Consider the following 26142-nt stretch of genomic DNA (forward strand, 5'->3'; position numbering starts at 1 on the left):
AAAATTAATACACTTTCGTAACGGCTAATGGAAACCCTACGGAAAAGAGTGAGGCCACGCCGTTTTCTGCCATCAGATTGCTTGTAAAGGTGGCGGTTTCACTTGTCGGGAGTCGCTTCTGCCACCGGCAGTCGTGGCCGAGTGGTTAAGGCGTCTGACTTGAAATCAGATTCCCTCTGGGAGCTTAGGTTCGAGTCCTGCCGACTGCGAAAATTTCCTCGCTCTCAAAAGATGGACGTTTCAGCTGCATCCTAGCAGTTGCGTCACTACTAAACACGTGGGTCACCAGCAATGTGCAGTACTATTTGATCCAGGGCGCAGCGTTACAGTCGCGTCCAGAAGCCGCAGCTCATCTCCTCGTCACACAGTCCATTTTAGCTTGCAGACGATGACGTGTAGCAATTTATGAGCTAACGCAAGTCGAATGTTTTACCGTGTGTATCTGCTAGAAACTGCCTCTCATACGGTGGAGAGGCTCACTCCTTCTTGTGTCGTTCTCTGCACATGAGTTGCCCCTGGCATCGATATAGCACGGGTTTTCTAGCGTCAGCGCGGCGTCACGTGAAGTCAGCGAAGTGAATATTACACGAATCGAGTCGACATGTTTGCTTGTTACGATGATGGAAGCAGAAGAAATGTGTGTGGGACTTCACTGCATCGGCTGCTCGCCTTTCAGCGTCCCTGTGTCTTATCAGACGAAGGTGACTGTGAAATTGGCAACGAGGCAGAGTTTGACGAACACATGCAAACAGCACCGTTCAACGTCAGCCGAAATAGCTCAGTTGGGAGAGCGTTAGACTGAAGATCTAAAGGTCCCTGGTTCGATCCCGGGTTTCGGCAGGTACTCGTTTTGATGCGACGCCAATGGAATTGCTCTGCGTTGGTGATAATGCAACTACCGCTGACAACAACAATGACTCTCTCCTGTAGGTGTTCTGGTTGTCTAGTGCATGCCGTAAGAGGAACTCACTAGACAACTGACTCCCTTAGAAGCAAAAGAATCAAAAAAGTCCTACCGACTGCGTTCCTTTTTCTGTGTCAGGTGGTGAAGAACGTCTTCAACGGAACCGTGAAATGAGCGAAAACGTGGGAAACATTGCATTCGAAATGCTTGCGAATTTTCCAATTGCCCAGTGAGTGTCGACAAAACATGTAAATTCGCTGCTCCAACGTATGAGACGTAACGACTCCTGCAATTTGTTGTTGCATCGTGTGTCAGCAGTCTTCGGTAGTGTGTTACGAGCTTATCGCGATAAGTTTGCAGACAGCATTTAGGCGACGTTTTATTAGTAACGGCCCCATGCAGCGATTGCACAGCAGTAAAGGACGTGAGTTGTGCATCGTGGGAGGTTTCACAGCGTCGCGTGAGCCCGGATAGCTCAGTCGGTAGAGCATTAGGCTTTTAACCTAAGGGTCCAGGGTTCAAGTCCCTGTCCGGGCGGAAATTTTAATACTTTGGTAGCGATTCGTCTGGTAGCGGTGGAAACGCTACGGAAAATAATGCAGCTACGCCTGTTTCTGACACCACAGTGCTTTAAACAGTAGCAGTTGCATGTGTCGGGACAACACCGCGCTACCGGCAGTCGTGGCCGAGTGGTTAAGGCGTCTGACTCGAAATCAGATTCCCTCTGGGAGCGTAGGTTCGAATCCTACCGGCTGCGTGCGATTTTGCGTAAAGAGGAGCAAAAATTTTCGCACACCTGTGACATGCGTGGGCGAATGCGGGTGCAAACCAGTGACGCCATTCTCAACAAGACGAAAGTTTCCGTTTAAGAATACTGAGTTTCGCGACGACCGCTGCTTACTGTGGCCATCGGTTCACCTCGCGCTGATGCTGGGACTGCAGAAAGCCGTCGCTGAGATCGTGAGTACACAGATGTGCTCGAAAGTGTTGGACAGAGCGAACATTCATTTCTTTTTAAGAATCGCAATTCAATCATTCGAGCGCGGCAAAGGCAGTGGTGCAGCGTTTCTTTTCATAAGATCTCGCAGTTGCTTGGAGGTATGCCCATCGTTTTAAGACGACAGAAAACTAGCGTCAGCGGTGCGTCAGTGGGAAGTCGGTGAAGTCGCCATTGGAGCCATAAGCCAGTAATTACAACATGCGAATCACTCGCACACCACGCAGCTGTACGATAATGCTCGTGCGTGGGCCCGCATAGCTGAGTCGGTAGAGCGTTAGGCTTTCAAACAAAGGGTCCTGGGTTCAAGTCCCTGTCTGGGCGAAAATTAATACACTTTCGTAACGGCTAATGGAAACCCTACGGAAAAGAGTGAGGCCACGCCGTTTTCTGCCATCAGATTGCTTGTAAAGGTGGCGGTTTCACTTGTCGGGAGTCGCTTCTGCCACCGGCAGTCGTGGCCGAGTGGTTAAGGCGTCTGACTTGAAATCAGATTCCCTCTGGGAGCTTAGGTTCGAGTCCTGCCGACTGCGAAAATTTCCTCGCTCTCAAAAGATGGACGTTTCAGCTGCATCCTAGCAGTTGCGTCACTACTAAACACGTGGGTCACCAGCAATGTGCAGTACTATTTGATCCAGGGCGCAGCGTTACAGTCGCGTCCAGAAGCCGCAGCTCATCTCCTCGTCTCACAGTCCATTTTAGCTTGCAGACGATGACGTGTAGCAATTTATGAGCTAACGCAAGTCGAATGTTTTACCGTGTGTATCTGCTAGAAACTGCCTCTCATACGGTGGAGAGGCTCACTCCTTCTTGTGTCGTTCTCTGCACATGAGTTGCCCCTGGCATCGATATAGCACGGGTTTTCTAGCGTCAGCGCGGCGTCACGTGAAGTCAGCGAAGTGAATATTACACGAATCGAGTCGACATGTTTGCTTGTTACGATGATGGAAGCAGAAGAAATGTGTGTGGGACTTCACTGCATCGGCTGCTCGCCTTTCAGCGTCCCTGTGTCTTATCAGACGAAGGTGACTGTGAAATTGGCAACGAGGCAGAGTTTGACGAACACATGCAAACAGCACCGTTCAACGTCAGCCGAAATAGCTCAGTTGGGAGAGCGTTAGACTGAAGATCTAAAGGTCCCTGGTTCGATCCCGGGTTTCGGCAGGTACTCGTTTTGATGCGACGCCAATGGAATTGCTCTGCGTTGGTGATAATGCAACTACCGCTGACAACAACAATGACTCTCTCCTGTAGGTGTTCTGGTTGTCTAGTGCATGCCATAAGAGGAACTCACTAGACAACTGACTCCCTTAGAAGCAAAAGAATCAAAAAAGTCCTACCGACTGCGTTCCTTTTTCTGTGTCAGGTGGTGAAGAACGTCTTCAACGGAACCGTGAAATGAGCGAAAACGTGGGAAACATTGCATTCGAAATGCTTGCGAATTTTCCAATTGCCCAGTGAGTGTCGACAAAACATGTAAATTCGCTGCTCCAACGTATGAGACGTAACGACTCCTGCAATTTGTTGTTGCATCGTGTGTCAGCAGTCTTCGGTAGTGTGTTACGAGCTTATCGCGATAAGTTTGCAGACAGCATTTAGGCGACGTTTTATTAGTAACGGCCCCATGCAGCGATTGCACAGCAGTAAAGGACGTGAGTTGTGCATCGTGGGAGGTTTCACAGCGTCGCGTGAGCCCGGATAGCTCAGTCGGTAGAGCATTAGGCTTTTAACCTAAGGGTCCAGGGTTCAAGTCCCTGTCCGGGCGGAAATTTTAATACTTTGGTAGCGATTCGTCTGGTAGCGGTGGAAACGCTACGGAAAATAATGCAGCTACGCCTGTTTCTGACACCACAGTGCTTTAAACAGTAGCAGTTGCATGTGTCGGGACAACACCGCGCTACCGGCAGTCGTGGCCGAGTGGTTAAGGCGTCTGACTCGAAATCAGATTCCCTCTGGGAGCGTAGGTTCGAATCCTACCGGCTGCGTGCGATTTTGCGTAAAGAGGAGCAAAAATTTTCGCACACCTGTGACATGCGTGGGCGAATGCGGGTGCAAACCAGTGACGCCATTCTCAACAAGACGAAAGTTTCCGTTTAAGAATACTGAGTTTCGCGACGACCGCTGCTTACTGTGGCCATCGGTTCACCTCGCGCTGATGCTGGGACTGCAGAAAGCCGTCGCTGAGATCGTGAGTACACAGATGTGCTCGAAAGTGTTGGACAGAGCGAACATTCATTTCTTTTTAAGAATCGCAATTCAATCATTCGAGCGCGGCAAAGGCAGTGGTGCAGCGTTTCTTTTCATAAGATCTCGCAGTTGCTTGGAGGTATGCCCATCGTTTTAAGACGACAGAAAACTAGCGTCAGCGGTGCGTCAGTGGGAAGTCGGTGAAGTCGCCATTGGAGCCATAAGCCAGTAATTACAACATGCGAATCACTCGCACACCACGCAGCTGTACGATAATGCTCGTGCGTGGGCCCGCATAGCTGAGTCGGTAGAGCGTTAGGCTTTCAAACAAAGGGTCCTGGGTTCAAGTCCCTGTCTGGGCGAAAATTAATACACTTTCGTAACGGCTAATGGAAACCCTACGGAAAAGAGTGAGGCCACGCCGTTTTCTGCCATCAGATTGCTTGTAAAGGTGGCGGTTTCACTTGTCGGGAGTCGCTTCTGCCACCGGCAGTCGTGGCCGAGTGGTTAAGGCGTCTGACTTGAAATCAGATTCCCTCTGGGAGCTTAGGTTCGAGTCCTGCCGACTGCGAAAATTTCCTCGCTCTCAAAAGATGGACGTTTCAGCTGCATCCTAGCAGTTGCGTCACTACTAAACACGTGGGTCACCAGCAATGTGCAGTACTATTTGATCCAGGGCGCAGCGTTACAGTCGCGTCCAGAAGCCGCAGCTCATCTCCTCGTCTCACAGTCCATTTTAGCTTGCAGACGATGACGTGTAGCAATTTATGAGCTAACGCAAGTCGAATGTTTTACCGTGTGTATCTGCTAGAAACTGCCTCTCATACGGTGGAGAGGCTCACTCCTTCTTGTGTCGTTCTCTGCACATGAGTTGCCCCTGGCATCGATATAGCACGGGTTTTCTAGCGTCAGCGCGGCGTCACGTGAAGTCAGCGAAGTGAATATTACACGAATCGAGTCGACATGTTTGCTTGTTACGATGATGGAAGCAGAAGAAATGTGTGTGGGACTTCACTGCATCGGCTGCTCGCCTTTCAGCGTCCCTGTGTCTTATCAGACGAAGGTGACTGTGAAATTGGCAACGAGGCAGAGTTTGACGAACACATGCAAACAGCACCGTTCAACGTCAGCCGAAATAGCTCAGTTGGGAGAGCGTTAGACTGAAGATCTAAAGGTCCCTGGTTCGATCCCGGGTTTCGGCAGGTACTCGTTTTGATGCGACGCCAATGGAATTGCTCTGCGTTGGTGATAATGCAACTACCGCTGACAACAACAATGACTCTCTCCTGTAGGTGTTCTGGTTGTCTAGTGCATGCCATAAGAGGAACTCACTAGACAACTGACTCCCTTAGAAGCAAAAGAATCAAAAAAGTCCTACCGACTGCGTTCCTTTTTCTGTGTCAGGTGGTGAAGAACGTCTTCAACGGAACCGTGAAATGAGCGAAAACGTGGGAAACATTGCATTCGAAATGCTTGCGAATTTTCCAATTGCCCAGTGAGTGTCGACAAAACATGTAAATTCGCTGCTCCAACGTATGAGACGTAACGACTCCTGCAATTTGTTGTTGCATCGTGTGTCAGCAGTCTTCGGTAGTGTGTTACGAGCTTATCGCGATAAGTTTGCAGACAGCATTTAGGCGACGTTTTATTAGTAACGGCCCCATGCAGCGATTGCACAGCAGTAAAGGACGTGAGTTGTGCATCGTGGGAGGTTTCACAGCGTCGCGTGAGCCCGGATAGCTCAGTCGGTAGAGCATTAGGCTTTTAACCTAAGGGTCCAGGGTTCAAGTCCCTGTCCGGGCGGAAATTTTAATACTTTGGTAGCGATTCGTCTGGTAGCGGTGGAAACGCTACGGAAAATAATGCAGCTACGCCTGTTTCTGACACCACAGTGCTTTAAACAGTAGCAGTTGCATGTGTCGGGACAACACCGCGCTACCGGCAGTCGTGGCCGAGTGGTTAAGGCGTCTGACTCGAAATCAGATTCCCTCTGGGAGCGTAGGTTCGAATCCTACCGGCTGCGTGCGAGTTTGCGTAAAGAGGAGCAAAAATTTTCGCACACCTGTGACATGCGTGGGCGAATGCGGGTGCAAACCAGTGACGCCATTCTCAACAAGACGAAAGTTTCCGTTTAAGAATACTGAGTTTCGCGACGACCGCTGCTTACTGTGGCCATCGGTTCACCTCGCGCTGATGCTGGGACTGCAGAAAGCCGTCGCTGAGATCGTGAGTACACAGATGTGCTCGAAAGTGTTGGACAGAGCGAACATTCATTTCTTTTTAAGAATCGCAATTCAATCATTCGAGCGCGGCAAAGGCAGTGGTGCAGCGTTTCTTTTCATAAGATCTCGCAGTTGCTTGGAGGTATGCCCATCGTTTTAAGACGACAGAAAACTAGCGTCAGCGGTGCGTCAGTGGGAAGTCGGTGAAGTCGCCATTGGAGCCATAAGCCAGTAATTACAACATGCGAATCACTCGCACACCACGCAGCTGTACGATAATGCTCGTGCGTGGGCCCGCATAGCTGAGTCGGTAGAGCGTTAGGCTTTCAAACAAAGGGTCCTGGGTTCAAGTCCCTGTCTGGGCGAAAATTAATACACTTTCGTAACGGCTAATGGAAACCCTACGGAAAAGAGTGAGGCCACGCCGTTTTCTGCCATCAGATTGCTTGTAAAGGTGGCGGTTTCACTTGTCGGGAGTCGCTTCTGCCACCGGCAGTCGTGGCCGAGTGGTTAAGGCGTCTGACTTGAAATCAGATTCCCTCTGGGAGCTTAGGTTCGAGTCCTGCCGACTGCGAAAATTTCCTCGCTCTCAAAAGATGGACGTTTCAGCTGCATCCTAGCAGTTGCGTCACTACTAAACACGTGGGTCACCAGCAATGTGCAGTACTATTTGATCCAGGGCGCAGCGTTACAGTCGCGTCCAGAAGCCGCAGCTCATCTCCTCGTCTCACAGTCCATTTTAGCTTGCAGACGATGACGTGTAGCAATTTATGAGCTAACGCAAGTCGAATGTTTTACCGTGTGTATCTGCTAGAAACTGCCTCTCATACGGTGGAGAGGCTCACTCCTTCTTGTGTCGTTCTCTGCACATGAGTTGCCCCTGGCATCGATATAGCACGGGTTTTCTAGCGTCAGCGCGGCGTCACGTGAAGTCAGCGAAGTGAATATTACACGAATCGAGTCGACATGTTTGCTTGTTACGATGATGGAAGCAGAAGAAATGTGTGTGGGACTTCACTGCATCGGCTGCTCGCCTTTCAGCGTCCCTGTGTCTTATCAGACGAAGGTGACTGTGAAATTGGCAACGAGGCAGAGTTTGACGAACACATGCAAACAGCACCGTTCAACGTCAGCCGAAATAGCTCAGTTGGGAGAGCGTTAGACTGAAGATCTAAAGGTCCCTGGTTCGATCCCGGGTTTCGGCAGGTACTCGTTTTGATGCGACGCCAATGGAATTGCTCTGCGTTGGTGATAATGCAACTACCGCTGACAACAACAATGACTCTCTCCTGTAGGTGTTCTGGTTGTCTAGTGCATGCCATAAGAGGAACTCACTAGACAACTGACTCCCTTAGAAGCAAAAGAATCAAAAAAGTCCTACCGACTGCGTTCCTTTTTCTGTGTCAGGTGGTGAAGAACGTCTTCAACGGAACCGTGAAATGAGCGAAAACGTGGGAAACATTGCATTCGAAATGCTTGCGAATTTTCCAATTGCCCAGTGAGTGTCGACAAAACATGTAAATTCGCTGCTCCAACGTATGAGACGTAACGACTCCTGCAATTTGTTGTTGCATCGTGTGTCAGCAGTCTTCGGTAGTGTGTTACGAGCTTATCGCGATAAGTTTGCAGACAGCATTTAGGCGACGTTTTATTAGTAACGGCCCCATGCAGCGATTGCACAGCAGTAAAGGACGTGAGTTGTGCATCGTGGGAGGTTTCACAGCGTCGCGTGAGCCCGGATAGCTCAGTCGGTAGAGCATTAGGCTTTTAACCTAAGGGTCCAGGGTTCAAGTCCCTGTCCGGGCGGAAATTTTAATACTTTGGTAGCGATTCGTCTGGTAGCGGTGGAAACGCTACGGAAAATAATGCAGCTACGCCTGTTTCTGACACCACAGTGCTTTAAACAGTAGCAGTTGCATGTGTCGGGACAACACCGCGCTACCGGCAGTCGTGGCCGAGTGGTTAAGGCGTCTGACTCGAAATCAGATTCCCTCTGGGAGCGTAGGTTCGAATCCTACCGGCTGCGTGCGATTTTGCGTAAAGAGGAGCAAAAATTTTCGCACACCTGTGACATGCGTGGGCGAATGCGGGTGCAAACCAGTGACGCCATTCTCAACAAGACGAAAGTTTCCGTTTAAGAATACTGAGTTTCGCGACGACCGCTGCTTACTGTGGCCATCGGTTCACCTCGCGCTGATGCTGGGACTGCAGAAAGCCGTCGCTGAGATCGTGAGTACACAGATGTGCTCGAAAGTGTTGGACAGAGCGAACATTCATTTCTTTTTAAGAATCGCAATTCAATCATTCGAGCGCGGCAAAGGCAGTGGTGCAGCGTTTCTTTTCATAAGATCTCGCAGTTGCTTGGAGGTATGCCCATCGTTTTAAGACGACAGAAAACTAGCGTCAGCGGTGCGTCAGTGGGAAGTCGGTGAAGTCGCCATTGGAGCCATAAGCCAGTAATTACAACATGCGAATCACTCGCACACCACGCAGCTGTACGATAATGCTCGTGCGTGGGCCCGCATAGCTGAGTCGGTAGAGCGTTAGGCTTTCAAACAAAGGGTCCTGGGTTCAAGTCCCTGTCTGGGCGAAAATTAATACACTTTCGTAACGGCTAATGGAAACCCTACGGAAAAGAGTGAGGCCACGCCGTTTTCTGCCATCAGATTGCTTGTAAAGGTGGCGGTTTCACTTGTCGGGAGTCGCTTCTGCCACCGGCAGTCGTGGCCGAGTGGTTAAGGCGTCTGACTTGAAATCAGATTCCCTCTGGGAGCTTAGGTTCGAGTCCTGCCGACTGCGAAAATTTCCTCGCTCTCAAAAGATGGACGTTTCAGCTGCATCCTAGCAGTTGCGTCACTACTAAACACGTGGGTCACCAGCAATGTGCAGTACTATTTGATCCAGGGCGCAGCGTTACAGTCGCGTCCAGAAGCCGCAGCTCATCTCCTCGTCTCACAGTCCATTTTAGCTTGCAGACGATGACGTGTAGCAATTTATGAGCTAACGCAAGTCGAATGTTTTACCGTGTGTATCTGCTAGAAACTGCCTCTCATACGGTGGAGAGGCTCACTCCTTCTTGTGTCGTTCTCTGCACATGAGTTGCCCCTGGCATCGATATAGCACGGGTTTTCTAGCGTCAGCGCGGCGTCACGTGAAGTCAGCGAAGTGAATATTACACGAATCGAGTCGACATGTTTGCTTGTTACGATGATGGAAGCAGAAGAAATGTGTGTGGGACTTCACTGCATCGGCTGCTCGCCTTTCAGCGTCCCTGTGTCTTATCAGACGAAGGTGACTGTGAAATTGGCAACGAGGCAGAGTTTGACGAACACATGCAAACAGCACCGTTCAACGTCAGCCGAAATAGCTCAGTTGGGAGAGCGTTAGACTGAAGATCTAAAGGTCCCTGGTTCGATCCCGGGTTTCGGCAGGTACTCGTTTTGATGCGACGCCAATGGAATTGCTCTGCGTTGGTGATAATGCAACTACCGCTGACAACAACAATGACTCTCTCCTGTAGGTGTTCTGGTTGTCTAGTGCATGCCATAAGAGGAACTCACTAGACAACTGACTCCCTTAGAAGCAAAAGAATCAAAAAAGTCCTACCGACTGCGTTCCTTTTTCTGTGTCAGGTGGTGAAGAACGTCTTCAACGGAACCGTGAAATGAGCGAAAACGTGGGAAACATTGCATTCGAAATGCTTGCGAATTTTCCAATTGCCCAGTGAGTGTCGACAAAACATGTAAATTCGCTGCTCCAACGTATGAGACGTAACGACTCCTGCAATTTGTTGTTGCATCGTGTGTCAGCAGTCTTCGGTAGTGTGTTACGAGCTTATCGCGATAAGTTTGCAGACAGCATTTAGGCGACGTTTTATTAGTAACGGCCCCATGCAGCGATTGCACAGCAGTAAAGGACGTGAGTTGTGCATCGTGGGAGGTTTCACAGCGTCGCGTGAGCCCGGATAGCTCAGTCGGTAGAGCATTAGGCTTTTAACCTAAGGGTCCAGGGTTCAAGTCCCTGTCCGGGCGGAAATTTTAATACTTTGGTAGCGATTCGTCTGGTAGCGGTGGAAACGCTACGGAAAATAATGCAGCTACGCCTGTTTCTGACACCACAGTGCTTTAAACAGTAGCAGTTGCATGTGTCGGGACAACACCGCGCTACCGGCAGTCGTGGCCGAGTGGTTAAGGCGTCTGACTCGAAATCAGATTCCCTCTGGGAGCGTAGGTTCGAATCCTACCGGCTGCGTGCGAGTTTGCGTAAAGAGGAGCAAAAATTTTCGCACACCTGTGACATGCGTGGGCGAATGCGGGTGCAAACCAGTGACGCCATTCTCAACAAGACGAAAGTTTCCGTTTAAGAATACTGAGTTTCGCGACGACCGCTGCTTACTGTGGCCATCGGTTCACCTCGCGCTGATGCTGGGACTGCAGAAAGCCGTCGCTGAGATCGTGAGTACACAGATGTGCTCGAAAGTGTTGGACAGAGCGAACATTCATTTCTTTTTAAGAATCGCAATTCAATCATTCGAGCGCGGCAAAGGCAGTGGTGCAGCGTTTCTTTTCATAAGATCTCGCAGTTGCTTGGAGGTATGCCCATCGTTTTAAGACGACAGAAAACTAGCGTCAGCGGTGCGTCAGTGGGAAGTCGGTGAAGTCGCCATTGGAGCCATAAGCCAGTAATTACAACATGCGAATCACTCGCACACCACGCAGCTGTACGATAATGCTCGTGCGTGGGCCCGCATAGCTGAGTCGGTAGAGCGTTAGGCTTTCAAACAAAGGGTCCTGGGTTCAAGTCCCTGTCTGGGCGAAAATTAATACACTTTCGTAACGGCTAATGGAAACCCTACGGAAAAGAGTGAGGCCACGCCGTTTTCTGCCATCAGATTGCTTGTAAAGGTGGCGGTTTCACTTGTCGGGAGTCGCTTCTGCCACCGGCAGTCGTGGCCGAGTGGTTAAGGCGTCTGACTTGAAATCAGATTCCCTCTGGGAGCTTAGGTTCGAGTCCTGCCGACTGCGAAAATTTCCTCGCTCTCAAAAGATGGACGTTTCAGCTGCATCCTAGCAGTTGCGTCACTACTAAACACGTGGGTCACCAGCAATGTGCAGTACTATTTGATCCAGGGCGCAGCGTTACAGTCGCGTCCAGAAGCCGCAGCTCATCTCCTCGTCTCACAGTCCATTTTAGCTTGCAGACGATGACGTGTAGCAATTTATGAGCTAACGCAAGTCGAATGTTTTACCGTGTGTATCTGCTAGAAACTGCCTCTCATACGGTGGAGAGGCTCACTCCTTCTTGTGTCGTTCTCTGCACATGAGTTGCCCCTGGCATCGATATAGCACGGGTTTTCTAGCGTCAGCGCGGCGTCACGTGAAGTCAGCGAAGTGAATATTACACGAATCGAGTCGACATGTTTGCTTGTTACGATGATGGAAGCAGAAGAAATGTGTGTGGGACTTCACTGCATCGGCTGCTCGCCTTTCAGCGTCCCTGTGTCTTATCAGACGAAGGTGACTGTGAAATTGGCAACGAGGCAGAGTTTGACGAACACATGCAAACAGCACCGTTCAACGTCAGCCGAAATAGCTCAGTTGGGAGAGCGTTAGACTGAAGATCTAAAGGTCCCTGGTTCGATCCCGGGTTTCGGCAGGTACTCGTTTTGATGCGACGCCAATGGAATTGCTCTGCGTTGGTGATAATGCAACTACCGCTGACAACAACAATGACTCTCTCCTGTAGGTGTTCTGGTTGTCTAGTGCATGCCATAAGAGGAACTCACTAGACAACTGACTCCCTTAGAAGCAAAAGAATCAAAAAAGTCCTACCGACTGCGTTCCTTTTTCTGTGTCAGGTGGTGAAGAACGTCTTCAACGGAACCGTGAAATGAGCGAAAACGTGGGAAACATTGCATTCGAAATGCTTGCGAATTTTCCAATTGCCCAGTGAGTGTCGACAAAACATGTAAATTCGCTGCTCCAACGTATGAGACGTAACGACTCCTGCAATTTGTTGTTGCATCGTGTGTCAGCAGTCTTCGGTAGTGTGTTACGAGCTTATCGCGATAAGTTTGCAGACAGCATTTAGGCGACGTTTTATTAGTAACGGCCCCATGCAGCGATTGCACAGCAGTAAAGGACGTGAGTTGTGCATCGTGGGAGGTTTCACAGCGTCGCGTGAGCCCGGATAGCTCAGTCGGTAGAGCATTAGGCTTTTAACCTAAGGGTCCAGGGTTCAAGTCCCTGTCCGGGCGGAAATTTTAATACTTTGGTAGCGATTCGTCTGGTAGCGGTGGAAACGCTACGGAAAATAATGCAGCTACGCCTGTTTCTGACACCACAGTGCTTTAAACAGTAGCAGTTGCATGTGTCGGGACAACACCGCGCTACCGGCAGTCGTGGCCGAGTGGTTAAGGCGTCTGACTCGAAATCAGATTCCCTCTGGGAGCGTAGGTTCGAATCCTACCGGCTGCGTGCGATTTTGCGTAAAGAGGAGCAAAAATTTTCGCACACCTGTGACATGCGTGGGCGAATGCGGGTGCAAACCAGTGACGCCATTCTCAACAAGACGAAAGTTTCCGTTTAAGAATACTGAGTTTCGCGACGACCGCTGCTTACTGTGGCCATCGGTTCACCTCGCGCTGATGCTGGGACTGCAGAAAGCCGTCGCTGAGATCGTGAGTACACAGATGTGCTCGAAAGTGTTGGACAGAGCGAACATTCATTTCTTTTTAAGAATCGCAATTCAATCATTCGAGCGCGGCAAAGGCAGTGGTGCAGCGTTTCTTTTCATAAGATCTCGCAGTTGCTTGGAGGTATGCCCATCGTTTTAAGACGACAGAAAACTAGCGTCAGCGGTGCGTCAGTGGGAAGTCGGTGAAGTCGCCATTGGAGCCATAAGCCAGTAATTACAACATGCGAATCACTCGCACACCACGCAGCTGTACGATAATGCTCGTGCGTGGGCCCGCATAGCTGAGTCGGTAGAGCGTTAGGCTTTCAAACAAAGGGTCCTGGGTTCAAGTCCCTGTCTGGGCGAAAATTAATACACTTTCGTAACGGCTAATGGAAACCCTACGGAAAAGAGTGAGGCCACGCCGTTTTCTGCCATCAGATTGCTTGTAAAGGTGGCGGTTTCACTTGTCGGGAGTCGCTTCTGCCACCGGCAGTCGTGGCCGAGTGGTTAAGGCGTCTGACTTGAAATCAGATTCCCTCTGGGAGCTTAGGTTCGAGTCCTGCCGACTGCGAAAATTTCCTCGCTCTCAAAAGATGGACGTTTCAGCTGCATCCTAGCAGTTGCGTCACTACTAAACACGTGGGTCACCAGCAATGTGCAGTACTATTTGATCCAGGGCGCAGCGTTACAGTCGCGTCCAGAAGCCGCAGCTCATCTCCTCGTCTCACAGTCCATTTTAGCTTGCAGACGATGACGTGTAGCAATTTATGAGCTAACGCAAGTCGAATGTTTTACCGTGTGTATCTGCTAGAAACTGCCTCTCATACGGTGGAGAGGCTCACTCCTTCTTGTGTCGTTCTCTGCACATGAGTTGCCCCTGGCATCGATATAGCACGGGTTTTCTAGCGTCAGCGCGGCGTCACGTGAAGTCAGCGAAGTGAATATTACACGAATCGAGTCGACATGTTTGCTTGTTACGATGATGGAAGCAGAAGAAATGTGTGTGGGACTTCACTGCATCGGCTGCTCGCCTTTCAGCGTCCCTGTGTCTTATCAGACGAAGGTGACTGTGAAATTGGCAACGAGGCAGAGTTTGACGAACACATGCAAACAGCACCGTTCAACGTCAGCCGAAATAGCTCAGTTGGGAGAGCGTTAGGCTGAAGATCTAAAGGTCCCTGGTTCGATCCCGGGTTTCGGCAGGTACTCGTTTTGATGCGACGCCAATGGAATTGCTCTGCGTTGGTGATAATGCAACTACCGCTGACAACAACAATGACTCTCTCCTGTAGGTGTTCTGGTTGTCTAGTGCATGCCATAAGAGGAACTCACTAGACAACTGACTCCCTTAGAAGCAAAAGAATCAAAAAAGTCCTACCGACTGCGTTCCTTTTTCTGTGTCAGGTGGTGAAGAACGTCTTCAACGGAACCGTGAAATGAGCGAAAACGTGGGAAACATTGCATTCGAAATGCTTGCGAATTTTCCAATTGCCCAGTGAGTGTCGACAAAACATGTAAATTCGCTGCTCCAACGTATGAGACGTAACGACTCCTGCAATTTGTTGTTGCATCGTGTGTCAGCAGTCTTCGGTAGTGTGTTACGAGCTTATCGCGATAAGTTTGCAGACAGCATTTAGGCGACGTTTTATTAGTAACGGCCCCATGCAGCGATTGCACAGCAGTAAAGGACGTGAGTTGTGCATCGTGGGAGGTTTCACAGCGTCGCGTGAGCCCGGATAGCTCAGTCGGTAGAGCATTAGGCTTTTAACCTAAGGGTCCAGGGTTCAAGTCCCTGTCCGGGCGGAAATTTTAATACTTTGGTAGCGATTCGTCTGGTAGCGGTGGAAACGCTACGGAAAATAATGCAGCTACGCCTGTTTCTGACACCACAGTGCTTTAAACAGTAGCAGTTGCATGTGTCGGGACAACACCGCGCTACCGGCAGTCGTGGCCGAGTGGTTAAGGCGTCTGACTCGAAATCAGATTCCCTCTGGGAGCGTAGGTTCGAATCCTACCGGCTGCGTGCGAGTTTGCGTAAAGAGGAGCAAAAATTTTCGCACACCTGTGACATGCGTGGGCGAATGCGGGTGCAAACCAGTGACGCCATTCTCAACAAGACGAAAGTTTCCGTTTAAGAATACTGAGTTTCGCGACGACCGCTGCTTACTGTGGCCATCGGTTCACCTCGCGCTGATGCTGGGACTGCAGAAAGCCGTCGCTGAGATCGTGAGTACACAGATGTGCTCGAAAGTGTTGGACAGAGCGAACATTCATTTCTTTTTAAGAATCGCAATTCAATCATTCGAGCGCGGCAAAGGCAGTGGTGCAGCGTTTCTTTTCATAAGATCTCGCAGTTGCTTGGAGGTATGCCCATCGTTTTAAGACGACAGAAAACTAGCGTCAGCGGTGCGTCAGTGGGAAGTCGGTGAAGTCGCCATTGGAGCCATAAGCCAGTAATTACAACATGCGAATCACTCGCACACCACGCAGCTGTACGATAATGCTCGTGCGTGGGCCCGCATAGCTGAGTCGGTAGAGCGTTAGGCTTTCAAACAAAGGGTCCTGGGTTCAAGTCCCTGTCTGGGCGAAAATTAATACACTTTCGTAACGGCTAATGGAAACCCTACGGAAAAGAGTGAGGCCACGCCGTTTTCTGCCATCAGATTGCTTGTAAAGGTGGCGGTTTCACTTGTCGGGAGTCGCTTCTGCCACCGGCAGTCGTGGCCGAGTGGTTAAGGCGTCTGACTTGAAATCAGATTCCCTCTGGGAGCTTAGGTTCGAGTCCTGCCGACTGCGAAAATTTCCTCGCTCTCAAAAGATGGACGTTTCAGCTGCATCCTAGCAGTTGCGTCACTACTAAACACGTGGGTCACCAGCAATGTGCAGTACTATTTGATCCAGGGCGCAGCGTTACAGTCGCGTCCAGAAGCCGCAGCTCATCTCCTCGTCTCACAGTCCATTTTAGCTTGCAGACGATGACGTGTAGCAATTTATGAGCTAACGCAAGTCGAATGTTTTACCGTGTGTATCTGCTAGAAACTGCCTCTCATACGGTGGAGAGGCTCACTCCTTCTTGTGTCGTTCTCTGCACATGAGTTGCCCCTGGCATCGATATAGCACGGGTTTTCTAGCGTCAGCGCGGCGTCACGTGAAGTCAGCGAAGTGAATATTACACGAATCGAGTCGACATGTTTGCTTGTTACGATGATGGAAGCAGAAGAAATGTGTGTGGGACTTCACTGCATCGGCTGCTCGCCTTTCAGCGTCCCTGTGTCTTATCAGACGAAGGTGACTGTGAAATTGGCAACGAGGCAGAGTTTGACGAACACATGCAAACAGCACCGTTCAACGTCAGCCGAAATAGCTCAGTTGGGAGAGCGTTAGGCTGAAGATCTAAAGGTCCCTGGTTCGATCCCGGGTTTCGGCAGGTACTCGTTTTGATGCGACGCCAATGGAATTGCTCTGCGTTGGTGATAATGCAACTACCGCTGACAACAACAATGACTCTCTCCTGTAGGTGTTCTGGTTGTCTAGTGCATGCCATAAGAGGAACTCACTAGACAACTGACTCCCTTAGAAGCAAAAGAATCAAAAAAGTCCTACCGACTGCGTTCCTTTTTCTGTGTCAGGTGGTGAAGAACGTCTTCAACGGAACCGTGAAATGAGCGAAAACGTGGGAAACATTGCATTCGAAATGCTTGCGAATTTTCCAATTGCCCAGTGAGTGTCGACAAAACATGTAAATTCGCTGCTCCAACGTATGAGACGTAACGACTCCTGCAATTTGTTGTTGCATCGTGTGTCAGCAGTCTTCGGTAGTGTGTTACGAGCTTATCGCGATAAGTTTGCAGACAGCATTTAGGCGACGTTTTATTAGTAACGGCCCCATGCAGCGATTGCACAGCAGTAAAGGACGTGAGTTGTGCATCGTGGGAGGTTTCACAGCGTCGCGTGAGCCCGGATAGCTCAGTCGGTAGAGCATTAGGCTTTTAACCTAAGGGTCCAGGGTTCAAGTCCCTGTCCGGGCGGAAATTTTAATACTTTGGTAGCGATTCGTCTGGTAGCGGTGGAAACGCTACGGAAAATAATGCAGCTACGCCTGTTTCTGACACCACAGTGCTTTAAACAGTAGCAGTTGCATGTGTCGGGACAACACCGCGCTACCGGCAGTCGTGGCCGAGTGGTTAAGGCGTCTGACTCGAAATCAGATTCCCTCTGGGAGCGTAGGTTCGAATCCTACCGGCTGCGTGCGAGTTTGCGTAAAGAGGAGCAAAAATTTTCGCACACCTGTGACATGCGTGGGCGAATGCGGGTGCAAACCAGTGACGCCATTCTCAACAAGACGAAAGTTTCCGTTTAAGAATACTGAGTTTCGCGACGACCGCTGCTTACTGTGGCCATCGGTTCACCTCGCGCTGATGCTGGGACTGCAGAAAGCCGTCGCTGAGATCGTGAGTACACAGATGTGCTCGAAAGTGTTGGACAGAGCGAACATTCATTTCTTTTTAAGAATCGCAATTCAATCATTCGAGCGCGGCAAAGGCAGTGGTGCAGCGTTTCTTTTCATAAGATCTCGCAGTTGCTTGGAGGTATGCCCATCGTTTTAAGACGACAGAAAACTAGCGTCAGCGGTGCGTCAGTGGGAAGTCGGTGAAGTCGCCATTGGAGCCATAAGCCAGTAATTACAACATGCGAATCACTCGCACACCACGCAGCTGTACGATAATGCTCGTGCGTGGGCCCGCATAGCTGAGTCGGTAGAGCGTTAGGCTTTCAAACAAAGGGTCCTGGGTTCAAGTCCCTGTCTGGGCGAAAATTAATACACTTTCGTAACGGCTAATGGAAACCCTACGGAAAAGAGTGAGGCCACGCCGTTTTCTGCCATCAGATTGCTTGTAAAGGTGGCGGTTTCACTTGTCGGGAGTCGCTTCTGCCACCGGCAGTCGTGGCCGAGTGGTTAAGGCGTCTGACTTGAAATCAGATTCCCTCTGGGAGCTTAGGTTCGAGTCCTGCCGACTGCGAAAATTTCCTCGCTCTCAAAAGATGGACGTTTCAGCTGCATCCTAGCAGTTGCGTCACTACTAAACACGTGGGTCACCAGCAATGTGCAGTACTATTTGATCCAGGGCGCAGCGTTACAGTCGCGTCCAGAAGCCGCAGCTCATCTCCTCGTCTCACAGTCCATTTTAGCTTGCAGACGATGACGTGTAGCAATTTATGAGCTAACGCAAGTCGAATGTTTTACCGTGTGTATCTGCTAGAAACTGCCTCTCATACGGTGGAGAGGCTCACTCCTTCTTGTGTCGTTCTCTGCACATGAGTTGCCCCTGGCATCGATATAGCACGGGTTTTCTAGCGTCAGCGCGGCGTCACGTGAAGTCAGCGAAGTGAATATTACACGAATCGAGTCGACATGTTTGCTTGTTACGATGATGGAAGCAGAAGAAATGTGTGTGGGACTTCACTGCATCGGCTGCTCGCCTTTCAGCGTCCCTGTGTCTTATCAGACGAAGGTGACTGTGAAATTGGCAACGAGGCAGAGTTTGACGAACACATGCAAACAGCACCGTTCAACGTCAGCCGAAATAGCTCAGTTGGGAGAGCGTTAGACTGAAGATCTAAAGGTCCCTGGTTCGATCCCGGGTTTCGGCAGGTACTCGTTTTGATGCGACGCCAATGGAATTGCTCTGCGTTGGTGATAATGCAACTACCGCTGACAACAACAATGACTCTCTCCTGTAGGTGTTCTGGTTGTCTAGTGCATGCCATAAGAGGAACTCACTAGACAACTGACTCCCTTAGAAGCAAAAGAATCAAAAAAGTCCTACCGACTGCGTTCCTTTTTCTGTGTCAGGTGGTGAAGAACGTCTTCAACGGAACCGTGAAATGAGCGAAAACGTGGGAAACATTGCATTCGAAATGCTTGCGAATTTTCCAATTGCCCAGTGAGTGTCGACAAAACATGTAAATTCGCTGCTCCAACGTATGAGACGTAACGACTCCTGCAATTTGTTGTTGCATCGTGTGTCAGCAGTCTTCGGTAGTGTGTTACGAGCTTATCGCGATAAGTTTGCAGACAGCATTTAGGCGACGTTTTATTAGTAACGGCCCCATGCAGCGATTGCACAGCAGTAAAGGACGTGAGTTGTGCATCGTGGGAGGTTTCACAGCGTCGCGTGAGCCCGGATAGCTCAGTCGGTAGAGCATTAGGCTTTTAACCTAAGGGTCCAGGGTTCAAGTCCCTGTCCGGGCGGAAATTTTAATACTTTGGTAGCGATTCGTCTGGTAGCGGTGGAAACGCTACGGAAAATAATGCAGCTACGCCTGTTTCTGACACCACAGTGCTTTAAACAGTAGCAGTTGCATGTGTCGGGACAACACCGCGCTACCGGCAGTCGTGGCCGAGTGGTTAAGGCGTCTGACTCGAAATCAGATTCCCTCTGGGAGCGTAGGTTCGAATCCTACCGGCTGCGTGCGATTTTGCGTAAAGAGGAGCAAAAATTTTCGCACACCTGTGACATGCGTGGGCGAATGCGGGTGCAAACCAGTGACGCCATTCTCAACAAGACGAAAGTTTCCGTTTAAGAATACTGAGTTTCGCGACGACCGCTGCTTACTGTGGCCATCGGTTCACCTCGCGCTGATGCTGGGACTGCAGAAAGCCGTCGCTGAGATCGTGAGTACACAGATGTGCTCGAAAGTGTTGGACAGAGCGAACATTCATTTCTTTTTAAGAATCGCAATTCAATCATTCGAGCGCGGCAAAGGCAGTGGTGCAGCGTTTCTTTTCATAAGATCTCGCAGTTGCTTGGAGGTATGCCCATCGTTTTAAGACGACAGAAAACTAGCGTCAGCGGTGCGTCAGTGGGAAGTCGGTGAAGTCGCCATTGGAGCCATAAGCCAGTAATTACAACATGCGAATCACTCGCACACCACGCAGCTGTACGATAATGCTCGTGCGTGGGCCCGCATAGCTGAGTCGGTAGAGCGTTAGGCTTTCAAACAAAGGGTCCTGGGTTCAAGTCCCTGTCTGGGCGAAAATTAATACACTTTCGTAACGGCTAATGGAAACCCTACGGAAAAGAGTGAGGCCACGCCGTTTTCTGCCATCAGATTGCTTGTAAAGGTGGCGGTTTCACTTGTCGGGAGTCGCTTCTGCCACCGGCAGTCGTGGCCGAGTGGTTAAGGCGTCTGACTTGAAATCAGATTCCCTCTGGGAGCTTAGGTTCGAGTCCTGCCGACTGCGAAAATTTCCTCGCTCTCAAAAGATGGACGTTTCAGCTGCATCCTAGCAGTTGCGTCACTACTAAACACGTGGGTCACCAGCAATGTGCAGTACTATTTGATCCAGGGCGCAGCGTTACAGTCGCGTCCAGAAGCCGCAGCTCATCTCCTCGTCTCACAGTCCATTTTAGCTTGCAGACGATGACGTGTAGCAATTTATGAGCTAACGCAAGTCGAATGTTTTACCGTGTGTATCTGCTAGAAACTGCCTCTCATACGGTGGAGAGGCTCACTCCTTCTTGTGTCGTTCTCTGCACATGAGTTGCCCCTGGCATCGATATAGCACGGGTTTTCTAGCGTCAGCGCGGCGTCACGTGAAGTCAGCGAAGTGAATATTACACGAATCGAGTCGACATGTTTGCTTGTTACGATGATGGAAGCAGAAGAAATGTGTGTGGGACTTCACTGCATCGGCTGCTCGCCTTTCAGCGTCCCTGTGTCTTATCAGACGAAGGTGACTGTGAAATTGGCAACGAGGCAGAGTTTGACGAACACATGCAAACAGCACCGTTCAACGTCAGCCGAAATAGCTCAGTTGGGAGAGCGTTAGACTGAAGATCTAAAGGTCCCTGGTTCGATCCCGGGTTTCGGCAGGTACTCGTTTTGATGCGACGCCAATGGAATTGCTCTGCGTTGGTGATAATGCAACTACCGCTGACAACAACAATGACTCTCTCCTGTAGGTGTTCTGGTTGTCTAGTGCATGCCATAAGAGGAACTCACTAGACAACTGACTCCCTTAGAAGCAAAAGAATCAAAAAAGTCCTACCGACTGCGTTCCTTTTTCTGTGTCAGGTGGTGAAGAACGTCTTCAACGGAACCGTGAAATGAGCGAAAACGTGGGAAACATTGCATTCGAAATGCTTGCGAATTTTCCAATTGCCCAGTGAGTGTCGACAAAACATGTAAATTCGCTGCTCCAACGTATGAGACGTAACGACTCCTGCAATTTGTTGTTGCATCGTGTGTCAGCAGTCTTCGGTAGTGTGTTACGAGCTTATCGCGATAAGTTTGCAGACAGCATTTAGGCGACGTTTTATTAGTAACGGCCCCATGCAGCGATTGCACAGCAGTAAAGGACGTGAGTTGTGCATCGTGGGAGGTTTCACAGCGTCGCGTGAGCCCGGATAGCTCAGTCGGTAGAGCATTAGGCTTTTAACCTAAGGGTCCAGGGTTCAAGTCCCTGTCCGGGCGGAAATTTTAATACTTTGGTAGCGATTCGTCTGGTAGCGGTGGAAACGCTACGGAAAATAATGCAGCTACGCCTGTTTCTGACACCACAGTGCTTTAAACAGTAGCAGTTGCATGTGTCGGGACAACACCGCGCTACCGGCAGTCGTGGCCGAGTGGTTAAGGCGTCTGACTCGAAATCAGATTCCCTCTGGGAGCGTAGGTTCGAATCCTACCGGCTGCGTGCGAGTTTGCGTAAAGAGGAGCAAAAATTTTCGCACACCTGTGACATGCGTGGGCGAATGCGGGTGCAAACCAGTGACGCCATTCTCAACAAGACGAAAGTTTCCGTTTAAGAATACTGAGTTTCGCGACGACCGCTGCTTACTGTGGCCATCGGTTCACCTCGCGCTGATGCTGGGACTGCAGAAAGCCGTCGCTGAGATCGTGAGTACACAGATGTGCTCGAAAGTGTTGGACAGAGCGAACATTCATTTCTTTTTAAGAATCGCAATTCAATCATTCGAGCGCGGCAAAGGCAGTGGTGCAGCGTTTCTTTTCATAAGATCTCGCAGTTGCTTGGAGGTATGCCCATCGTTTTAAGACGACAGAAAACTAGCGTCAGCGGTGCGTCAGTGGGAAGTCGGTGAAGTCGCCATTGGAGCCATAAGCCAGTAATTACAACATGCGAATCACTCGCACACCACGCAGCTGTACGATAATGCTCGTGCGTGGGCCCGCATAGCTGAGTCGGTAGAGCGTTAGGCTTTCAAACAAAGGGTCCTGGGTTCAAGTCCCTGTCTGGGCGAAAATTAATACACTTTCGTAACGGCTAATGGAAACCCTACGGAAAAGAGTGAGGCCACGCCGTTTTCTGCCATCAGATTGCTTGTAAAGGTGGCGGTTTCACTTGTCGGGAGTCGCTTCTGCCACCGGCAGTCGTGGCCGAGTGGTTAAGGCGTCTGACTTGAAATCAGATTCCCTCTGGGAGCTTAGGTTCGAGTCCTGCCGACTGCGAAAATTTCCTCGCTCTCAAAAGATGGACGTTTCAGCTGCATCCTAGCAGTTGCGTCACTACTAAACACGTGGGTCACCAGCAATGTGCAGTACTATTTGATCCAGGGCGCAGCGTTACAGTCGCGTCCAGAAGCCGCAGCTCATCTCCTCGTCTCACAGTCCATTTTAGCTTGCAGACGATGACGTGTAGCAATTTATGAGCTAACGCAAGTCGAATGTTTTACCGTGTGTATCTGCTAGAAACTGCCTCTCATACGGTGGAGAGGCTCACTCCTTCTTGTGTCGTTCTCTGCACATGAGTTGCCCCTGGCATCGATATAGCACGGGTTTTCTAGCGTCAGCGCGGCGTCACGTGAAGTCAGCGAAGTGAATATTACACGAATCGAGTCGACATGTTTGCTTGTTACGATGATGGAAGCAGAAGAAATGTGTGTGGGACTTCACTGCATCGGCTGCTCGCCTTTCAGCGTCCCTGTGTCTTATCAGACGAAGGTGACTGTGAAATTGGCAACGAGGCAGAGTTTGACGAACACATGCAAACAGCACCGTTCAACGTCAGCCGAAATAGCTCAGTTGGGAGAGCGTTAGACTGAAGATCTAAAGGTCCCTGGTTCGATCCCGGGTTTCGGCAGGTACTCGTTTTGATGCGACGCCAATGGAATTGCTCTGCGTTGGTGATAATGCAACTACCGCTGACAACAACAATGACTCTCTCCTGTAGGTGTTCTGGTTGTCTAGTGCATGCCATAAGAGGAACTCACTAGACAACTGACTCCCTTAGAAGCAAAAGAATCAAAAAAGTCCTACCGATTGCGTTCCTTTTTCTGTGTCAGGTGGTGAAGAACGTCTTCAACGGAACCGTGAAATGAGCGAAAACGTGGGAAACATTGCATTCGAAATGCTTGCGAATTTTCCAATTGCCCAGTGAGTGTCGACAAAACATGTAAATTCGCTGCTCCAACGTATGAGACGTAACGACTCCTGCAATTTGTTGTTGCATCGTGTGTCAGCAGTCTTCGGTAGTGTGTTACGAGCTTATCGCGATAAGTTTGCAGACAGCATTTAGGCGACGTTTTATTAGTAACGGCCCCATGCAGCGATTGCACAGCAGTAAAGGACGTGAGTTGTGCATCGTGGGAGGTTTCACAGCGTCGCGTGAGCCCGGATAGCTCAGTCGGTAGAGCATTAGGCTTTTAACCTAAGGGTCCAGGGTTCAAGTCCCTGTCTGGGCGGAAATTTTAATACTTTGGTAGCGATTCGTCTGGTAGCGGTGGAAACGCTACGGAAAATAATGCAGCTACGCCTGTTTCTGACACCACAGTGCTTTAAACAGTAGCAGTTGCATGTGTCGGGACAACACCGCGCTACCGGCAGTCGTGGCCGAGTGGTTAAGGCGTCTGACTCGAAATCAGATTCCCTCTGGGAGCGTAGGTTCGAATCCTACCGGCTGCGTGCGAGTTTGCGTAAAGAGGAGCAAAAATTTTCGCACACCTGTGACATGCGTGGGCGAATGCGGGTGCAAACCAGTGACGCCATTCTCAACAAGACGAAAGTTTCCGTTTAAGAATACTGAGTTTCGCGACGACCGCTGCTTACTGTGGCCATCGGTTCACCTCGCGCTGATGCTGGGACTGCAGAAAGCCGTCGCTGAGATCGTGAGTACACAGATGTGCTCGAAAGTGTTGGACAGAGCGAACATTCATTTCTTTTTAAGAATCGCAATTCAATCATTCGAGCGCGGCAAAGGCAGTGGTGCAGCGTTTCTTTTCATAAGATCTCGCAGTTGCTTGGAGGTATGCCCATCGTTTTAAGACGACAGAAAACTAGCGTCAGCGGTGCGTCAGTGGGAAGTCGGTGAAGTCGCCATTGGAGCCATAAGCCAGTAATTACAACATGCGAATCACTCGCACACCACGCAGCTGTACGATAATGCTCGTGCGTGGGCCCGCATAGCTGAGTCGGTAGAGCGTTAGGCTTTCAAACAAAGGGTCCTGGGTTCAAGTCCCTGTCTGGGCGAAAATTAATACACTTTCGTAACGGCTAATGGAAACCCTACGGAAAAGAGTGAGGCCACGCCGTTTTCTGCCATCAGATTGCTTGTAAAGGTGGCGGTTTCACTTGTCGGGAGTCGCTTCTGCCACCGGCAGTCGTGGCCGAGTGGTTAAGGCGTCTGACTTGAAATCAGATTCCCTCTGGGAGCTTAGGTTCGAGTCCTGCCGACTGCGAAAATTTCCTCGCTCTCAAAAGATGGACGTTTCAGCTGCATCCTAGCAGTTGCGTCACTACTAAACACGTGGGTCACCAGCAATGTGCAGTACTATTTGATCCAGGGCGCAGCGTTACAGTCGCGTCCAGAAGCCGCAGCTCATCTCCTCGTCTCACAGTCCATTTTAGCTTGCAGACGATGACGTGTAGCAATTTATGAGCTAACGCAAGTCGAATGTTTTACCGTGTGTATCTGCTAGAAACTGCCTCTCATACGGTGGAGAGGCTCACTCCTTCTTGTGTCGTTCTCTGCACATGAGTTGCCCCTGGCATCGATATAGCACGGGTTTTCTAGCGTCAGCGCGGCGTCACGTGAAGTCAGCGAAGTGAATATTACACGAATCGAGTCGACATGTTTGCTTGTTACGATGATGGAAGCAGAAGAAATGTGTGTGGGACTTCACTGCATCGGCTGCTCGCCTTTCAGCGTCCCTGTGTCTTATCAGACGAAGGTGACTGTGAAATTGGCAACGAGGCAGAGTTTGACGAACACATGCAAACAGCACCGTTCAACGTCAGCCGAAATAGCTCAGTTGGGAGAGCGTTAGACTGAAGATCTAAAGGTCCCTGGTTCGATCCCGGGTTTCGGCAGGTACTCGTTTTGATGCGACGCCAATGGAATTGCTCTGCGTTGGTGATAATGCAACTACCGCTGACAACAACAATGACTCTCTCCTGTAGGTGTTCTGGTTGTCTAGTGCATGCCATAAGAGGAACTCACTAGACAACTGACTCCCTTAGAAGCAAAAGAATCAAAAAAGTCCTACCGACTGCGTTCCTTTTTCTGTGTCAGGTGGTGAAGAACGTCTTCAACGGAACCGTGAAATGAGCGAAAACGTGGGAAACATTGCATTCGAAATGCTTGCGAATTTTCCAATTGCCCAGTGAGTGTCGACAAAACATGTAAATTCGCTGCTCCAACGTATGAGACGTAACGACTCCTGCAATTTGTTGTTGCATCGTGTGTCAGCAGTCTTCGGTAGTGTGTTACGAGCTTATCGCGATAAGTTTGCAGACAGCATTTAGGCGACGTTTTATTAGTAACGGCCCCATGCAGCGATTGCACAGCAGTAAAGGACGTGAGTTGTGCATCGTGGGAGGTTTCACAGCGTCGCGTGAGCCCGGATAGCTCAGTCGGTAGAGCATTAGGCTTTTAACCTAAGGGTCCAGGGTTCAAGTCCCTGTCCGGGCGGAAATTTTAATACTTTGGTAGCGATTCGTCTGGTAGCGGTGGAAACGCTACGGAAAATAATGCAGCTACGCCTGTTTCTGACACCACAGTGCTTTAAACAGTAGCAGTTGCATGTGTCGGGACAACACCGCGCTACCGGCAGTCGTGGCCGAGTGGTTAAGGCGTCTGACTCGAAATCAGATTCCCTCTGGGAGCGTAGGTTCGAATCCTACCGGCTGCGTGCGAT

The 26142-nt window shown here is 50.2% G+C and overlaps 48 non-coding genes across 48 annotated transcripts; all 48 read left to right on the forward strand.

Moving 5' to 3' along the window:
• Nucleotides 1-127: 127 nt before the first annotated feature.
• Nucleotides 128-209, forward strand: Trnas-uga. The gene has a single exon. It is a non-coding gene; the product is annotated as a tRNA-Ser (tRNA).
• A 558-nt stretch (nt 210-767) lies between these two features.
• Nucleotides 768-840, forward strand: Trnaf-gaa. Its single transcript has one exon. It is a non-coding gene; the product is annotated as a tRNA-Phe (tRNA).
• Nucleotides 841-1368: 528 nt separating this feature from the next.
• Nucleotides 1369-1441, forward strand: Trnak-uuu. The gene has a single exon. It is a non-coding gene; the product is annotated as a tRNA-Lys (tRNA).
• Nucleotides 1442-1579: 138 nt separating this feature from the next.
• Trnas-cga lies at nt 1580-1661 on the forward strand. Its single transcript has one exon. It is a non-coding gene; the product is annotated as a tRNA-Ser (tRNA).
• Nucleotides 1662-2352: 691 nt separating this feature from the next.
• Trnas-uga lies at nt 2353-2434 on the forward strand. Its single transcript has one exon. It is a non-coding gene; the product is annotated as a tRNA-Ser (tRNA).
• A 558-nt stretch (nt 2435-2992) lies between these two features.
• Nucleotides 2993-3065, forward strand: Trnaf-gaa. The gene has a single exon. It is a non-coding gene; the product is annotated as a tRNA-Phe (tRNA).
• Nucleotides 3066-3593: 528 nt separating this feature from the next.
• Nucleotides 3594-3666, forward strand: Trnak-uuu. The gene has a single exon. It is a non-coding gene; the product is annotated as a tRNA-Lys (tRNA).
• A 138-nt stretch (nt 3667-3804) lies between these two features.
• On the forward strand, nt 3805-3886 carry Trnas-cga. Its single transcript has one exon. It is a non-coding gene; the product is annotated as a tRNA-Ser (tRNA).
• Nucleotides 3887-4577: 691 nt separating this feature from the next.
• Nucleotides 4578-4659, forward strand: Trnas-uga. The gene has a single exon. It is a non-coding gene; the product is annotated as a tRNA-Ser (tRNA).
• Nucleotides 4660-5217: 558 nt separating this feature from the next.
• On the forward strand, nt 5218-5290 carry Trnaf-gaa. The gene has a single exon. It is a non-coding gene; the product is annotated as a tRNA-Phe (tRNA).
• A 528-nt stretch (nt 5291-5818) lies between these two features.
• Trnak-uuu lies at nt 5819-5891 on the forward strand. Its single transcript has one exon. It is a non-coding gene; the product is annotated as a tRNA-Lys (tRNA).
• Nucleotides 5892-6029: 138 nt separating this feature from the next.
• On the forward strand, nt 6030-6111 carry Trnas-cga. Its single transcript has one exon. It is a non-coding gene; the product is annotated as a tRNA-Ser (tRNA).
• A 691-nt stretch (nt 6112-6802) lies between these two features.
• Trnas-uga lies at nt 6803-6884 on the forward strand. Its single transcript has one exon. It is a non-coding gene; the product is annotated as a tRNA-Ser (tRNA).
• Nucleotides 6885-7442: 558 nt separating this feature from the next.
• On the forward strand, nt 7443-7515 carry Trnaf-gaa. Its single transcript has one exon. It is a non-coding gene; the product is annotated as a tRNA-Phe (tRNA).
• Nucleotides 7516-8043: 528 nt separating this feature from the next.
• Nucleotides 8044-8116, forward strand: Trnak-uuu. Its single transcript has one exon. It is a non-coding gene; the product is annotated as a tRNA-Lys (tRNA).
• Nucleotides 8117-8254: 138 nt separating this feature from the next.
• Trnas-cga lies at nt 8255-8336 on the forward strand. Its single transcript has one exon. It is a non-coding gene; the product is annotated as a tRNA-Ser (tRNA).
• Nucleotides 8337-9027: 691 nt separating this feature from the next.
• Nucleotides 9028-9109, forward strand: Trnas-uga. Its single transcript has one exon. It is a non-coding gene; the product is annotated as a tRNA-Ser (tRNA).
• A 558-nt stretch (nt 9110-9667) lies between these two features.
• On the forward strand, nt 9668-9740 carry Trnaf-gaa. The gene has a single exon. It is a non-coding gene; the product is annotated as a tRNA-Phe (tRNA).
• A 528-nt stretch (nt 9741-10268) lies between these two features.
• Nucleotides 10269-10341, forward strand: Trnak-uuu. Its single transcript has one exon. It is a non-coding gene; the product is annotated as a tRNA-Lys (tRNA).
• Nucleotides 10342-10479: 138 nt separating this feature from the next.
• Nucleotides 10480-10561, forward strand: Trnas-cga. Its single transcript has one exon. It is a non-coding gene; the product is annotated as a tRNA-Ser (tRNA).
• Nucleotides 10562-11252: 691 nt separating this feature from the next.
• On the forward strand, nt 11253-11334 carry Trnas-uga. The gene has a single exon. It is a non-coding gene; the product is annotated as a tRNA-Ser (tRNA).
• A 558-nt stretch (nt 11335-11892) lies between these two features.
• On the forward strand, nt 11893-11965 carry Trnaf-gaa. The gene has a single exon. It is a non-coding gene; the product is annotated as a tRNA-Phe (tRNA).
• A 528-nt stretch (nt 11966-12493) lies between these two features.
• Trnak-uuu lies at nt 12494-12566 on the forward strand. The gene has a single exon. It is a non-coding gene; the product is annotated as a tRNA-Lys (tRNA).
• A 138-nt stretch (nt 12567-12704) lies between these two features.
• Trnas-cga lies at nt 12705-12786 on the forward strand. Its single transcript has one exon. It is a non-coding gene; the product is annotated as a tRNA-Ser (tRNA).
• Nucleotides 12787-13477: 691 nt separating this feature from the next.
• Nucleotides 13478-13559, forward strand: Trnas-uga. Its single transcript has one exon. It is a non-coding gene; the product is annotated as a tRNA-Ser (tRNA).
• Nucleotides 13560-14117: 558 nt separating this feature from the next.
• Nucleotides 14118-14190, forward strand: Trnaf-gaa. The gene has a single exon. It is a non-coding gene; the product is annotated as a tRNA-Phe (tRNA).
• Nucleotides 14191-14718: 528 nt separating this feature from the next.
• Trnak-uuu lies at nt 14719-14791 on the forward strand. The gene has a single exon. It is a non-coding gene; the product is annotated as a tRNA-Lys (tRNA).
• A 138-nt stretch (nt 14792-14929) lies between these two features.
• On the forward strand, nt 14930-15011 carry Trnas-cga. The gene has a single exon. It is a non-coding gene; the product is annotated as a tRNA-Ser (tRNA).
• Nucleotides 15012-15702: 691 nt separating this feature from the next.
• Trnas-uga lies at nt 15703-15784 on the forward strand. The gene has a single exon. It is a non-coding gene; the product is annotated as a tRNA-Ser (tRNA).
• Nucleotides 15785-16342: 558 nt separating this feature from the next.
• On the forward strand, nt 16343-16415 carry Trnaf-gaa. Its single transcript has one exon. It is a non-coding gene; the product is annotated as a tRNA-Phe (tRNA).
• Nucleotides 16416-16943: 528 nt separating this feature from the next.
• On the forward strand, nt 16944-17016 carry Trnak-uuu. The gene has a single exon. It is a non-coding gene; the product is annotated as a tRNA-Lys (tRNA).
• A 138-nt stretch (nt 17017-17154) lies between these two features.
• Trnas-cga lies at nt 17155-17236 on the forward strand. The gene has a single exon. It is a non-coding gene; the product is annotated as a tRNA-Ser (tRNA).
• Nucleotides 17237-17927: 691 nt separating this feature from the next.
• On the forward strand, nt 17928-18009 carry Trnas-uga. The gene has a single exon. It is a non-coding gene; the product is annotated as a tRNA-Ser (tRNA).
• A 558-nt stretch (nt 18010-18567) lies between these two features.
• Nucleotides 18568-18640, forward strand: Trnaf-gaa. The gene has a single exon. It is a non-coding gene; the product is annotated as a tRNA-Phe (tRNA).
• Nucleotides 18641-19168: 528 nt separating this feature from the next.
• On the forward strand, nt 19169-19241 carry Trnak-uuu. The gene has a single exon. It is a non-coding gene; the product is annotated as a tRNA-Lys (tRNA).
• Nucleotides 19242-19379: 138 nt separating this feature from the next.
• Trnas-cga lies at nt 19380-19461 on the forward strand. The gene has a single exon. It is a non-coding gene; the product is annotated as a tRNA-Ser (tRNA).
• A 691-nt stretch (nt 19462-20152) lies between these two features.
• Trnas-uga lies at nt 20153-20234 on the forward strand. The gene has a single exon. It is a non-coding gene; the product is annotated as a tRNA-Ser (tRNA).
• A 558-nt stretch (nt 20235-20792) lies between these two features.
• Trnaf-gaa lies at nt 20793-20865 on the forward strand. Its single transcript has one exon. It is a non-coding gene; the product is annotated as a tRNA-Phe (tRNA).
• Nucleotides 20866-21393: 528 nt separating this feature from the next.
• Trnak-uuu lies at nt 21394-21466 on the forward strand. The gene has a single exon. It is a non-coding gene; the product is annotated as a tRNA-Lys (tRNA).
• A 138-nt stretch (nt 21467-21604) lies between these two features.
• On the forward strand, nt 21605-21686 carry Trnas-cga. The gene has a single exon. It is a non-coding gene; the product is annotated as a tRNA-Ser (tRNA).
• A 691-nt stretch (nt 21687-22377) lies between these two features.
• Trnas-uga lies at nt 22378-22459 on the forward strand. Its single transcript has one exon. It is a non-coding gene; the product is annotated as a tRNA-Ser (tRNA).
• A 558-nt stretch (nt 22460-23017) lies between these two features.
• Nucleotides 23018-23090, forward strand: Trnaf-gaa. Its single transcript has one exon. It is a non-coding gene; the product is annotated as a tRNA-Phe (tRNA).
• Nucleotides 23091-23618: 528 nt separating this feature from the next.
• Nucleotides 23619-23691, forward strand: Trnak-uuu. The gene has a single exon. It is a non-coding gene; the product is annotated as a tRNA-Lys (tRNA).
• A 138-nt stretch (nt 23692-23829) lies between these two features.
• On the forward strand, nt 23830-23911 carry Trnas-cga. Its single transcript has one exon. It is a non-coding gene; the product is annotated as a tRNA-Ser (tRNA).
• A 691-nt stretch (nt 23912-24602) lies between these two features.
• Trnas-uga lies at nt 24603-24684 on the forward strand. Its single transcript has one exon. It is a non-coding gene; the product is annotated as a tRNA-Ser (tRNA).
• Nucleotides 24685-25242: 558 nt separating this feature from the next.
• On the forward strand, nt 25243-25315 carry Trnaf-gaa. The gene has a single exon. It is a non-coding gene; the product is annotated as a tRNA-Phe (tRNA).
• A 528-nt stretch (nt 25316-25843) lies between these two features.
• Nucleotides 25844-25916, forward strand: Trnak-uuu. The gene has a single exon. It is a non-coding gene; the product is annotated as a tRNA-Lys (tRNA).
• A 138-nt stretch (nt 25917-26054) lies between these two features.
• Trnas-cga lies at nt 26055-26136 on the forward strand. Its single transcript has one exon. It is a non-coding gene; the product is annotated as a tRNA-Ser (tRNA).
• Nucleotides 26137-26142: the final 6 nt, after the last annotated feature.

The sequence above is a fragment of the Schistocerca americana genome, unplaced genomic scaffold (genome assembly GCF_021461395.2).
Source record: "Schistocerca americana isolate TAMUIC-IGC-003095 unplaced genomic scaffold, iqSchAmer2.1 HiC_scaffold_458, whole genome shotgun sequence".
Classification (NCBI taxonomy): domain Eukaryota; kingdom Metazoa; phylum Arthropoda; class Insecta; order Orthoptera; family Acrididae; genus Schistocerca; species Schistocerca americana.